Source organism: Lynx rufus, unplaced genomic scaffold, assembly GCF_022079265.1.
Source record: "Lynx rufus isolate CCGP_SWC_20201006 ecotype Redwood Valley unplaced genomic scaffold, mLynRuf1.p SCAF_1, whole genome shotgun sequence".
Classification (NCBI taxonomy): Eukaryota; Metazoa; Chordata; class Mammalia; order Carnivora; family Felidae; genus Lynx; species Lynx rufus.
Genome location: NW_025814823.1, coordinates 207,977,463 through 207,991,916, shown reverse-complemented (window position 1 = coordinate 207,991,916; position 14,454 = coordinate 207,977,463). Strand labels below are relative to the sequence as shown.

Sequence of the window (14,454 nt, the reverse complement as noted above, 5' to 3'; positions counted from 1 at the left end):
CAGATGGCCAACAGACACATGAAAAGATGCTCAGCATCACTCATCATCAGGGAAATGCAAATCAAAAGCACGATGAGATATCAGCTCACACCTGTCAGAGTGTCTATTACAAAAAAGAAAACAAGAGATAACAAATACTGGCATGGAGGTGGAGAGAAGTGAACCTTTGTCCAGTCTTGGTGGGAATGCAAACTGGTGCAGCCATTATGGAAAATAGTATGGAGGTTCCTCAAAAAATTAAAAATAGAACTACTATATAGTTCAACAATTATAGTTGAACTGACTTAGCCACCCAGGAGCCCCTAATTAAGGATCATCTGATGAGATAATCCTATATTATCCAGGTGGCACTGAATCCAGGAACAAGTGTTCTTATAAAATACGGAAGGGAGAAAGATAAGAGGAGGAGAAGGCCATGTGAAGACAAAGACAGATTGGAGTGATATAGCCACAAGCCAGATAATGCCTGGACCCACCAGAAGCTGGAAGAGGCCAGGAATAGATACACCCCCAGGGCCTTTGGAGGGAGCATGGCCTGGTTTACAGCTTGATTTCAGAATTCTGGCTTCCAGAACTGTGAGAGAATACATTTCTGTTGTTGTAAGCCATCTAGTTTGTGATAATTTGTTGCAGGAGCCACAGGAAACTGATATGCCCACCTTCACAAAAGTCCAATATGCTTTGTGCTGTTTTTCTATGAATATCCAAGTGCCTAAATGGATGAAGTTCAGGATGAAGGCCAGAAAGTCTTTTTGCATGATAACCTTGTCTGGGCCACCATACGTTATCACCCTAGAGCAGGCATTCCTGCTGGGGTTGTCCCTGACTTGGAAAGACAGAGTGGGGAATCAGTTACATGTTGCACGTGAGCTTTTGTGTCATTTAACCTGCTCTTGGAAGCAAGATCTGACCAACATCCAGGGCGCGGACTCAGCAATATTATTAATAAATCATACATTGAATTTATATACTGAAGGTTTTACTTGTTTCTTGTTCGAGTAAGGAGGCCAGTTAGCAGAAGTAGAAGAACAGGACAAGCCCTGAACTCTCCATACCTATGAGAGAAACCCTCTACTAGCTTCTGATCAGGTAATTTCAGCTTCTAAAATTTCTCATGGGATTTTCATGTCTTCTCAAACACATACATATTTGGTTTATTCCTAGTGGCTGATACAGAGACGATTCCAACATCCACTTCTCTTCACTCAGCAACTATAGAAATACATGCCTGGGACATATTGCCCCTGGGCTTTGACAAAAAGAGAGATTAAAATGGGCTAAGTGCTTGCACTTAACTTTTAGACCACTAGGTGTCAGTGTGACTGCTCGATGGGACCGCCATAACGTTCAAGAGTGAATTTCCCCTAGAAACAACTTTATTGAGCTCCAAAGTCCAAAGAAGGGGCCTATGGGATGTGGGCAGGAGCTGTGGAGCATTTGAAGCTCCTGGTAGTTAAGTGGATGGAAGTGACAAGCAGGCAGCATGAATTTGAGTCTTGTAAATAATTCCCCTAGAGAAATGGAATCCTTCCCAGACTTTTGTTTCTAAAACAGAAGGCTGACTTCTCCCAGGATGTCTCTCGAATACACTGCAATGCCTTTGATATTCGTGATAACTTTTAGTGGAGGATTTTTAAAGATGTGGTTTTACTCGAAAGAATGATGTCTTCCTCTTGCCCCTCACCTGTAACATTAATTTCTGGGTTATTATCATATTTGAAGTTTATTCCTTGCCTCCTATATGCACATGTTTTGGTATACATAAAACCTCTCCTGACAGGTCTTGCAGCATGGACAGAAAAGCACAGCCATGACTTTGCCTTGTGTTCATAAACCTATCTATTTTTCCACATGGAATAATCTCTACCTAATGCCAAACTGCTTTAAGTGGCAAATATTAACAATCTACTGTTACATATTAGTAAACAATAACTTTATATAATTTTATACTTACAACAGCTCTCTGAGGTAAGTACTACTTTTGTCTTCATTTTTTAGAGGAAACTGAGGCACAGAGTGGTTAAGTGGCTCACCCAAAGTCACATAGCTGGTAGGAGGCAGAGTAAGAGGCCCATGCTCTTCTGTGAAATACCTCATCATAACTCTCATGAAAAGGATGGGAAAAGGCCTTATGAATTCTTCAGAAGAGGCAGAAACTCATATGAGAGGGCCAAAGTCTCCAACTGAATTTTGTTTTTAGTTACTGTCACTTTGAAAGATCTCCTCAGATCGTTTGTAGTCCTTTGTCATCCTTTGTCCCTGTTTGCCAGGACTCCTTCTGAGATGGCAGGGTTGATGGCGGCCTAGCTTCCTTTCCCTGGTCTGTGTAGAAATTTCACACGAGTCCCCACCCCCTGCCAGATCTTAAGGTTGAGGGGAAATTGAAATTTGCTCCTCCTCATCAAAAGAATGAGCACACACTTGTTAGGAGCCAGGGTGAACTAAATCGTCTGTGCCCAATAGGACCAAGTTTCTTGTTCTGTTGTAAGACTTCGTTTAAGAGCAGCTGAACCAGAGGCTGGAACAGGAACATGTGAGAGGCCCTATTCAGTTACGAAACAGCAAGTGACAGACACATTTTTATCTGCTTAGCACCCTCTGGCCACAACGAGGCTGTGTTTTAGTGTCTGATGAACACCTCTTTGGCTATTTTCCAGCAGAATGTGTCTTTCTCTTAGTTATTTCAGTGATCACAGTCGATACTGCCAAAATTTGGAGATGGCACCAAATCCTGCTGTAAAAACTCACACATTTATTTGAAAGAAGCGGTTACCTGACTCCTGCAGAATGAGGTGGGGGGGATGGCCGCATGTGGCTCATCTTCCTGGGGCCAGGGGCTGGGCCCCCTCACTTTGGGCTGTTGTGTCCGCTCAGCATGCAGAGTCTGAGGACTGTGGAACTTTCTGATGCCTGGCAGGGTGATGTCCAGGGGAATGCTTGAGTGATCCACCCCTCCCTCCCCCCACTAGGCCGACCGAGTCAAGAAAAGTTCTTTTATGTCCTCAGGATATTGAGTAAGAAGGGGGAGAATAAGGGGAACTAAAAACTGTCTGTTCAGCCTGGACGCTTCTGCTGACATTCCCACCAAGCATATGACAGTTTTAAGGACAAATTCGGAACGAGGTTCTCCGGCCCGCCACTCTGGCATGCAAGGGGAGGAGCCAGAAGGCTGTGGTTCTGGAACCTGTTACACACCTGGGGCTGCCCTCCTGCAGGAGGGGTCAGAGAGAGGGCTGTCGATTAGGGAGGTCCACTCTGAGCCATGGAAGATTTGGGACTTAACTTCATCTGCAACTGGGAGATGAAATGAGTGCTCAGCTCTATGAGCTGATGGGGGTGCATGTGGCAGAAAGCCCAGTGGTTTCACTCTTTTCTGCTGTTGGTTAAACTTTCCTTCAAACTCTGGAACGACTGGAGTACTCAAGTTACAATCTCTGTTGAGAGACTACCATTGGGACTAAGTGGGATTTTAACAAATTGCGGTTGTTAAATTAACCTCCTCGCCTTCTTTCCATCCATCCATCCATCCATCCACCCATCCATCCATCAGTTGTAAACATTAAGCACCTACCGTATGGGCCAAGCACTATACTGAGACTAGAAAAGTGAACAAGACAAGATTCTTCTTAGTGTTTATAATCTTGTAGCAGTCGCATCAGAGATGGTCACTTCCCTCCCTGTCTGGTTTCCTCCCCTTCCACGGCAGGGGATTGTAATCCATGGCCCATGTGCCAGCTCTGGCCTATGGCTTGTTTTGTATAAGCTAAGCTAAGAATGGATTTTTACATTTATAAAGAGTTAAAAAAAACAACAAAAACCCAGAATCTGAAAAGAACAACACATGACAAAGGCTGTATGTAGCCTAAAATATTTACTATCTGGCCCTTTGCAGAAAAAAATTTGCCAATGCCTATTTTATGGCAAGAGAATTCTTGCATTTTTATCCAGGCATATGACTACACAGAAGAAAACATTTTCTAGCCCCTCTTGCCACTAGATGTGGTCATATGACTAAGATTTGGCCAATGGGATCAAAGTAGAAGAGATTTATGTAGCTCCTGGATAGTACCCTTAACCTAGCACGCTTTCCCCTTCCTGCTGGCTGCAATGCTGTGGGGGCCTGAGCCGCTGCAGCTCACTGAAGAGGAAGGAGAGCAATGCTCTAGGGGTGGGAGAGCCAGAAGGGGGCCTGGGTCCTGACATCAGGGGGCAACTCTACTGTCCTGGGATCTTGCCGGATGAGAGAGGGAAAGACAGAAAGAGAAGAAATATTAAGGTTTCAAAGTCAGTCTTATGTTTTTTTTTTCTTGCCCACCAACCTCCCTCTGATGCCAAAGATACCAACAAAACAATAACTCCCCGAACCCAGAACATGCCCTGCCTTCGTGAAATGCATCTCCTCTCTTCACATTTACCTGGTAAACTCCTGTGCGAGCCCCAAAGCCCAGTGGAGATGTCATCTCCATTTGAACTCAGTCCCTTAAGACTTGGCAGGATGTCCTTGCTCTGGCTTCTGAGGTATCTTTCAGTTTTTGGAGACAAGTCTGTCTCTCTCACTAGACCTTGAGCTTTTTAAGGGTGGGGGCTGTGGCTGGTCTTTGATCCATAGTTCCTAGTACAGTGCCTGGCACACAGAGGCACTTTATAAACATTGTTGAGTGAATTAATTTATTACGGGCCAAGGGAGGCTTCTTAGTTTGTGGGGTAGTTACTTTTTTTTATGCATGTGTCCCAGGAAAAGGTGAACCCAGCAATTTACAACTCTGTGAGACAGAAATAAATTTTGCTCTAAAATAGGGGAGAAGAAATGTATACATTTACAAAGATTATATTTAAAAATTTAAGTATTTAAATTGAATGGTAGCTATGCTCATTGGTAGTGTCTGAAAGGTTTGGAGATTTAATAAAAATAAGTAAAACACTATGAGGTGAGTTTGGTAACATAATGAAATGTTCCTGAAATAAATGAAAAGTGTAGATACTTACCTGAATCTATCTTATATTGAGTTGATCTTATTATTACATAATAATAAACAATTTTTCTCTATTTTTATAATTCCTCACAAAGGAAGAAATATGCAATAATTTATTATTTGATAAAACCATGATAATGATGATACAAATTCCATTTGGCTCTCACCATGCCCCTCGATGTTATGCGGCTTATAATCAGAACATGCAAAAGTAAAAGCATTTTTTCTGGCCTAAGCCTGTTTTACTGGGTGCTCTGGATACACGCAACGATTTTTGTGAAGCAGCAAATTAATGTAAGATTTTTAAGTCACTGTATAGCAGCAGTATTTTTCCCCTTCATTTAAAGGAAAGAATACAGGGGCGCCTGGGTGGCGCAGTCGGTTAAGCGTCCGACTTCAGCCAGGTCACGATCTCGCGGTCCGTGAGTTCGAGCCCCGCGTCAGGCTCTGGGCTGATGGCTCGGAGCCTGGAGCCTGTTTCCGATTCTGTGTCTCCCTCTCTCTCTGCCCCTCCCCCGTTCATGCTCTGTCTCTCTCTGTCCCAAAAAATAAAAAAACGTTGAAAAAAAAAAATTTAAAGGAAAGAATACAAAATATGAGAGGTATATTTTTCTTCACATATAATCCTTCTTGAGATGGTGCTACCAGAGGATGGAGTCGGAAAGAACTACTTGCATTGTATTTTTAAAGGAAAACAATAGTGTAATATTGCGTTATTATTCAAACACCTACTTTTCATTATTTTTGTAGCTACTCACTAAAGCTTTTAACAAATTACAAGGAAACCTGAGCAATTTCCTAAAATAAAATCATTCGAAGGTTTCTTAACTCAAATACTAGATCTTACATTACATCTGCTACAGAATTATAGCTAACACCTCAATGCTTCTGGCTCTCTTATTAAATGTTTAGGACTCTCCCCTCCTCCAGCAAGAGCAATTCTAAGCAAATGATGAAGGTCTCAAATGAATAGCCCTTTCTTTGTGGACTTGAAAACCAGGCTCATTCTTCTCCATTATGTGCAGCTCTATTGTGCAACACCAGGAAATAAAATACCATAGGGGGAAAAGTAGTGAGTCAGGGGTTATGTTAGGAGGCTGGAGGAAGTCAGCTTACTCATCTCGTTGCTACCTGTAACAATACCTAGTTAGGATGCCAGAATTTCTGTCTTTACAACCCAGGTAAATTCTTCTACTCTTCCTATCTGACCGTCATCTTCACCTGTACCCCAGGTTGAGAAACCTTACCCTATTTCTGTCTGCAGCATGGGACTGTTTATACGTGTGGCCTGTCAACGTGCCTGCTTTTCTGTTCTCTAAATTAAATGCTGTACTTAGTGTTCCTGAACTGAGCAGTTATAACATTTATTTCCTCTCAATTAAAAAAAGTGACAGTTAACATTCTAGTTCTTCAAGAAGAGACACGAAGCCAATGGCCAGTGGAGCCACCTTTCAAGGAGAGGTGATCTGGTTCTGGTGGCTATGCCTGCTGTGCTGTGCCATTGACGGTCTCCAGGGACTTACTCGGAAAACAAATCATGAATGTGTTTGGGAGTGAAAATGATTTGGTCTCAAGTTAGGCTTTAGCACAATCCTGATGGCTTCCCTTCTCATGAGGATCTGGAGATGGGTGGGCTTCGAACTGGCTTGCTCAGCAGGGGAGTACATTTGTCAGGAGAGCCCCAGCCTCACCACCGCTGGAGACTAAGTAGCCGCAGGTGAAGCACAAATGAGGCCACACCCTCCCCAAACTGGTCCCGCCCGGCTGATGGACTTCCCCTTGTCAGGAGCTTTGTCTTGCAGCCAATCACGCTCTGATCACAGGTTATGTAAAGTGTAAATTCCCAGAGTGAGTTCACTATCTGCTGTCAAAACTCCCCAGTGTGTCCAGACACACTGGTAACTGGGATGAGAATGCATCGCATAGGACAGAAGCCAAGAAACAGGTCCGCTTACTTTCTGTAACTGTAACAGTTCCCTCCCCTTCCACCCCTCAGTATTCCCACACACAAACCAGACAAACATTACAACCTGCAAGGGGCAGGACCGGCTCTAGGTTAGTGTGTGAAAAAAAAAGGTGGTTTTTCTCTACTTTCCTCCACCCTGGATCCCTCTGACCCCACCCTCCTTCCTCCAACCTGCCCTTTCTTTTTGCTTCTCGGGGAAGCAGAAAACTAGCTGATCAATATCAAAGGTTTTTCCAACGCTCAGCTTCTTAGATTCTACATATGCATTCAGAATAAGAAAAGGTACAAGGACTTGAATAACTTCCAGGGGTTCTGCTGTGTGGGGTTTTGCTAACCGGCAAAACTTTTTGAAAGATGCCAGCAGTCTCTGAGAAGTCGGCATTCGAGACCCGGGCCCATTTCTCCCCTTCTCCTCCTGGAGGCTCTCCTTTCTTGAGTTTTTGTCATGCAGAAGAGTGGCCACTCAAGATTTTTGATTATGTGTAGCTAGCAGTAAGATATATTTGAGCACGTGCCCCTAGTAGGTGGATATCTTTTAGTGAGCCTTATCTATCTAGCTAAACGTCCACACACACAAGTGTATTACTTTGCAAATATACTTTACCCATGATAAAGTGTAAGCAAAAATAGAAAAGCAAAGGTGAGATTTTAAAAATATAATCCCGCTAACAATTTCCCTCCTTGTCCAACAAACTGTCTTGAGCCCTCCTTCTGTTGTGTTCACTCCATTTCGGAGACCGCTATTGAGAAGAGTGGAGATAGAAAATCAATGCACTAGAAGTAGGCAAAGGGCATAGGGGTGTCAACAAAACCATGGGGTTTCGTACTGGTTGGTCATATCCGTTCAAGGGGGCTTACAAGGTCCTTCTTGAGCACACACGTGCGACCCAGCCTTCTGTCTGATCTAGAACCTGTCTCCCCTCACCATCCTGCCCCAGGTGCATAGTCTCACGGTGCATGTGTTCAGTTCTGAGGTACTCGCTTACTTTCCTGGCCAGGTGACCACCTAACCTCAGGGACATCTTCACCTGAATGTCCAACAGGCATCGCGGGCACCTATTTACATGAGACCGAACAGTGAGCCGAGGATCAGCCTTGGACTTGGCTCTCTGACTCCTGCGTGCATGCATGTCTCAGCAGCGTGTCCTGTGGCTTCTATGAAGTGTCTTTTGAACCCCACTTGCCCTCTCTCCCCAGTGCGCTGCCTGCATCACTGTCTCTTTAGCTGCAGTGGCTTCTTATGAAATTGTTCTACCTCTAATCCTTTCTTCCCAAGGCTTCCCAGTGTGATCTTCCTATGATGAACTGGATCATGTCTCCAGAGCCCTTCAGTGGCTCTCCAACCCTTCAGAAAAAAAAAAAAATCTAAACTCCTTAACATGGACTATGAGGATTTCCTTCATCAGCTCGTGCCATGTCACATCTCCAGCTGCATGCGGCTGAGCTTCTCATTCTATTTCCATACCTTCTTCCCCTTCCTCTTCACCTGGGGTAACCCAGTCTTCTTCAAACCCCACTCAGAGATTACCTCCCCCACCAAAGCCTTCTCTGACACTTCCCTCAGCCATTCAGAGTACTCATGGCATCACGTGACGTTTTATGTCTTGGTCCACTCGAACTTGCTGGCGGGAGGGCCCAATTCTTAATTTATCTCTGTGTCTTTAGAATAGTAGTCCTCAAAGTTTAGTGTTCTGAAGAATAAGTGAAGGTACTTTTAAAAGTGTGATTCCTGGGGTGCCTGGGTAGCTCAGTTGGCTAAGCATCCTACTTTTGGTTTTGGCTCAGGTCATGATCTGAGTTCATGCGTTCGAGCCTTGCATCAGGCTCTGTGCTGGCAGTGTGGAGCTTGCTTGGGATTCTCTCCTTCTGTCTCTGCCCTTTCCCCGCTTGTGGTCTCTCTCTCTCTCTCTCTCTCTCTCTCAATAAATAAATAAACTTAAACAAAAGTGTGGGGTGCTGAAGTGGTTCAGTCAGTTAAGTGTCCGACTTCACTCAGGTCATGATTTCACAGTCTGTGGGTTCAAGCCTGCGTTGGGCTCTGTGCTGACAGCTCAGAGTCCGGAGCCTGCTTCGGATTCTGTGTCTCCCTCTCTCTCTCTCTCTCTCAAAAATAAATAACATAAACATTAAAAGAAAAGAGTGATTTCAGATTTGGTAGGTTTAGGGTAGAGCCCCACAATCTCATTTGTAGCCACTTCCTCTCCCAAGTGATTCTCATCTAATTCATTCTTAACACTAGTCAGTGCTAAAACCTTCAACAAATGGCAATGAAAGAAAGAATTCTCTTTCTCATCTTTCCATGCCTAATAGGTAAATGCACTAATAAAGACTATCTATCTATCTATATATATATATATGCTTTTGGAAGTGGGACTTTGGATGGACCATACCTGGGTGCAGAGATAGGCCTCCCAGCATGAATCTGGAGTGTGGACCTGCTTTTGTGGCCTGTGTGTACCAGGATGCATACACACACATACACAAATTCATATAAATCATATTCATTAGCAACAATTAAAAATAGTTTTGAAAAACATAAAAAGGTAGGGGAACTCTTCTAGATTAAAAGATGCCAAAGGGATATCATAAAATGCAGTATGTACAGCTTGATTGGATCCTGGTTTGAACAAAACAAAATTATAGAATAATGTTGGGACAACTGGAGAAATTTTAAAGTGGGCAATTAAATGATAAAGAAATTTTTACTTTTCTTAGGTGTGATAATGGTATTATCGTTAAAATGGAGACTGCCCTTGTTATTAAGGTGATGTATGCTTAAATTTTCAGGAATGATTGTCATAATTTGCACAGCTAACTTTCAAATGGTTCAGAAAATCATTCTACGTATACGTATAATGTGGCAAAGTGTTAACCTTTGGGTGAATCTAGCTGAAGGGAATATGGTTGTTTGCTGTACTATTGCTTAAGCTTTATTGTAGATTTAAGGCTTTAAATATATTTAAAAAATGGGGAATGTAAAAACTAGAGTGATTTCATGTAAACATTCAGATTTTTGACTTTCCTTGAAAAGTCTGGTTTCTCAGTGCAACAATTCGCTGGAACTTCACCGGGCCTCCATGTTTTGCTGTAACTATTTGGCTCATTGAAATCATCTGTCTGGCCCCAGGAAGCATTTGACTTGCAACCCAAGAGCCCTTGAAATTCTGCTGGATTCTCTTCATTGGGTTGTTTCTCTTGAATTCAGTAAGACTGACCTAAAGTGCCTTTTGCTGGGGAAGGCCTTTCACCTTGAGAAGCCCACATGGGAACCAGAAAACAGAAGGCTTGAGCTGGTTGTGCAGGCCATGTCTGTCCTTGGCACACACACAAAACCTAGGGCATTTCTTCCGGGGTCAGTAACCAGATCTGTATGAAGTGAAAGATCCAGTCAACAGCCGGGGGTGACTCTTAACTGGAGCAGTCATTGTCTCCAGCTTCTGGGGCTTGGGGTCCTGGTCACACAAGTCAGGACGAGCAGAACTGACCTTTGCTAGTAGACAAAAAAGCAACCTCAAAAGAGTCACAGTGAGATCACAATAGAGACTGTCTTGGGGAAGCAACGGTGGGAAACGGAACTGGGGGGGAATGATGACTGACTTCAACTTAATCCTACTGTTTATTCATTTCAGATTGGAAAAGACTTCAAACAAAGATGAGACTTCTTGGTGGATGGACCCATTGGTGTTATACATTTCTTTGTGCTGCTTACTATTGTTTTTTTGTATTTAAAAAAATTCTCCAAAATGACAAAGCAAAACGTGGCTTCTGCCTCACGAGGGATAGAAAGATTTCCAAAAGTGCTCTACACTACTGACAGGCCAACTTTGGAAATACTGTCACTTATAGCAATGTGCTACCAACCTCTTTCAAGAACTGAAGGAAGAGGAAATAGAATCATGAGGCTCCGGTTTTCCTTAATACTAAGAACAACAAATTTTAATTTTAAATCACGAGAGTCAATATTTTTTGATGTGGTATTTCCCCTTAATTCCCCAGAAGCTAAAAAACAGAGGCTAGCAAAGGAAAATACAAGACAAAAAAATGTACGAGGTCTTTCTTATATATGATATAATTTCCCTTCACTTTTTCTTTTTTTTGACTCCAGAAGTTAATAAAGCAAGATCCCTCACTTATGATGTAATCTTTTTTTTTTTTATTTTGGAAGCTAATAAAATTTAAAAACACTCAGTACTACAATTGATGACTTCTCTGGGATTTAGTTAAATATAGCCTTTTCTCACTATAAAATTAGAATGGTTCTTTTTGTGCATTCTAATCTCAGCAATGCATGAAAATAAAATGGGATAGTGTAGGGGCTTTCCTTTGTGGTGGCATCATGCAAAGCATCTCATTTCTCCATGGGACAGGGTATGGCTGCTGCACATGGCCTGGGGTCAGTTCTGATCGAATGTCCCATGTCATGGGCTGTGCTGGGGCTGGGCTGGGGATTCTAGGAATGTGAACTGGGTCTTTTAGAGGACAGGGGCTGATACCCTCTTACTAAAGGAAAGACATAATGCACCAGTAGGACTAAGGACTGTCCTAGGTTGGGACTCAGGGCATATATCATTCCTTAAGTTGACAAGTGGAGACAACTGGTTGTCTGCACATGATGCTAATCTGATTTGTCCCACAAACCTAGTCTGTGTGTGCGAAGGGAGTAGCTATGAAAGGAGAAAAATCCGAGGAGAAATCAGCCTTTGCCAGAACCAAATGAACAACTAACAACTCTCCTGAGCTGTGTCAGTTTGCAGATGATCTAAGCAGAATGAGTTAGAGCTCTAAGCTCCTTTGAGTCTGATCAAGAGGGGTGAGTTTGGGGTATATCCCTGGAGAATCACTTTTGATATTTACTTTTGCCATAACTTAGGGATATAATTTGACCCATACTATAAAATTCATAATTACAGCTACCTTTTATTGGGTGATTAACATATGCCAGGCAAGCATCCAGAATTTTATATATATTAACTAATTTAGTCCTTATATAATTATTATGCCCATTTTATAGATAAGTGTACTCTGGTTTAGAAAGGTAAAGTAAGTAAACTAAGGGGCTGAAAAGGCTCTTAAACTTAAGTTTGTGTGAGAGTCCAAATCCACTTTCTTAAATACACCCAGTGGCTTTCTTTTTTTCCTTTTTTTAAATTTTTTTTAAATGTTTATTTTTGAGAGAGAGAGAGAGAAAGAGAAAGAGAGAGAGAGAGAGAGAGAGAACCAGTGCGTGAGCAGGGGAGGGGCAGAGACAGAGGAAGACACAGAATCCAAATCAGGCTCCAGGCTCTGAGCTGTCAGCATAGAGCCCCAGGCAGGGCTCGAACCCATGAGTAGCAAGATCATGACCTGAACTGAAGTGGAGCGCTTAACCGACTGAGCCACCCAAGCACCCCCACCCAGTGGTTTTCAAACATGGCTTCACAATAGAGTAATCTGGGGTACTTTTAGGAAATGCTGATGGCCAGGTCTATGCGGTCCAGTTAAATCACAGTATTTGGGTGAGTGCCTGGGCATTTGTTTTCTTTAAAGTTCCTAAATGATTCTAATGGTCAATCAAGAACAAGAATCTCTGAGTCACCTTACACTACTCCCAATATAACCTAAACCATCTCATAGTGTGGTAGGCAAAATAATGGTCCCCCAAAGATGTCCACCTCTTAACCCTAGATGATTAATATGCTACCTTATATGGCAAAGGGGAATTTGCAGGAAAACAATTAAGTCAAGGATCTTGAGATAAGGAGACTATTTTGGACTATCTTGGTTGGCCTAACGTACTATAAGAGTCTTATGCAGAGAAGAGGGAGGCGGGAATGTCAATACCAGAGTGATGCAGCTTGAGAAAGGCTGCACCAACCATTATTTTCTTTGATGATAGAAGGAAGCCATAAGCCAAGGAATATAGGCAGCCTCTAGAAGCTGGAAGAAGCAAGGAAATGAATTCTCCGTGAGACTTCCAGAAGGAACACACACAGCTTGAACCTTGATTTTGACTCAGTGAGATTCGTTTTAGGCTTCTGACTTATGAAACTATAAGAGAATAGATTTGTGCTGCTTTAAGATATGAAATCTGGCCTTTTGATTATACTGTAAGTGATATAGTTATATGTCAGAAAATTTTACATATGCTCAATGGCTATCCAATTGTCCATCCACCTGTCTGCCTATCCATTCAAATGTCTATCTATCTATCCAGAGAAAATTTGCTGAAAACATACTAAATATGTGAAGCATGGATTGTCATCTCCATTTCAGTGATGGACAGACAGAGAAATTAACAGCTAAGGCAGGATTTGATTCCCAGTCTTTGGATCCATAAATACACTGTTTTTTGTTTTTGTTTTTTTCTGTATAGTGTTTCCTCTAGAGTTTATAATTACTAGAATCTCAGGCCTTGTGGGTAGGGAGTCAGATATTGCTATAGCAGACCAATAGAGGAAATGTTTTAGTGCATGTACAATTTGGTAGCATTCCTTAAGGCATAAATTTGGTGAAGTGAGTTTGCCCTCCATAGTTGCATGACTGGGATAGTCCTGCCAGATGAATGTTTGGTCTTCTCCAAATTCTGACCTGTATAGCATAGGATATCTAGTAATGGTTAGGCTGGATCTTACCTCTTTGCTGAGAGTGTTGCCTATAGCAACACAGCACCCAAGGCCTGAGATTGGGTTTTAGAAGATTTCAAGATTTTTAAAAGTTGTACAAGACTTTCTTCCAAATGAAATGTGTTAAAATAGATATAAATTAAAACCACTCTAGTAGAGGAGGGGATGGGTATGTGAGAACCTCTTGTTTCCCCTACACAACCCTCTGATGTATATACTTGGAATTGCCTTGCTTGCTTGCTTGCTTGCTGACTGACTGACTGACTGATTTATTTATTTAGAGTGAGAGGGAAAGGGGCAGAGAGAGAGAGAGAGAGAGAGAGAGAGAGAGAGAGACCTAGTAGGCTTCACACCCAGTGCAGAGCCCAACATGAGGTCCGATCCCATGACAGCAAGATCATGACCTGAGTCAAAATTAAGAGTTAGATGCTTAACCGACTGAGCCACTCAAGTGCTCCAGCATCCCACCATTGAAAAACTATTAGGCTATAGTATTAGTGAGAGAGTAGAATGACTGATGGCCTCAGGCAAGCCATAATAAGAATAGAGCATAATCTTGTACAAATATCTTTCCATCTTAAAAGGAAAATATATTCAAGTTTTATATTCTGATATTGATTGATATTGATTAGGAAGAGGAGGAAGAAAGAAAAGATGAGAAGAGCTATTAATTAAGACTTATGTACTGGGGGAGGCAGTGTGATGAAACAGAAAAAATGTTGCTCAGCTCAGAGCCAAAAGCTTCAGCTGCCAGCCCCAACCATTGTCGCTTTCAGATTGCCGTGTTACCTTGGACAAGTCCTTTCATCCAATTCAAGGATTAAATTACACAATATATGCAAAACCACCTGGCACAGTGCCTGGCACATGGCAGGTATGGAATAAATGTTGAGTCAGTCTTTTGTATCTGAGT

At 42.4% G+C, this 14,454-nt stretch overlaps 1 protein-coding gene across 3 annotated transcripts in view; it reads right to left on the bottom strand.

The window, feature by feature from the left end:
• Window positions 1-14,454, bottom strand: part of FYB1 (FYN binding protein 1) — a 161,782-nt gene that overhangs the window by 113,087 nt on the left and 34,241 nt on the right. Inside the window, exon 1 of one of the 3 annotated variants that reach the window (XM_047093252.1) lies at window positions 2,774-2,856. The exons of the other annotated variants lie outside the window; for them this stretch is intronic. The gene's annotated coding sequence lies outside the window, so the exon portion shown is untranslated. Of the gene's footprint in view, window positions 1-2,773; window positions 2,857-14,454 lie in introns of those variants that run through there. 3 annotated transcript variants of the gene reach the window in all.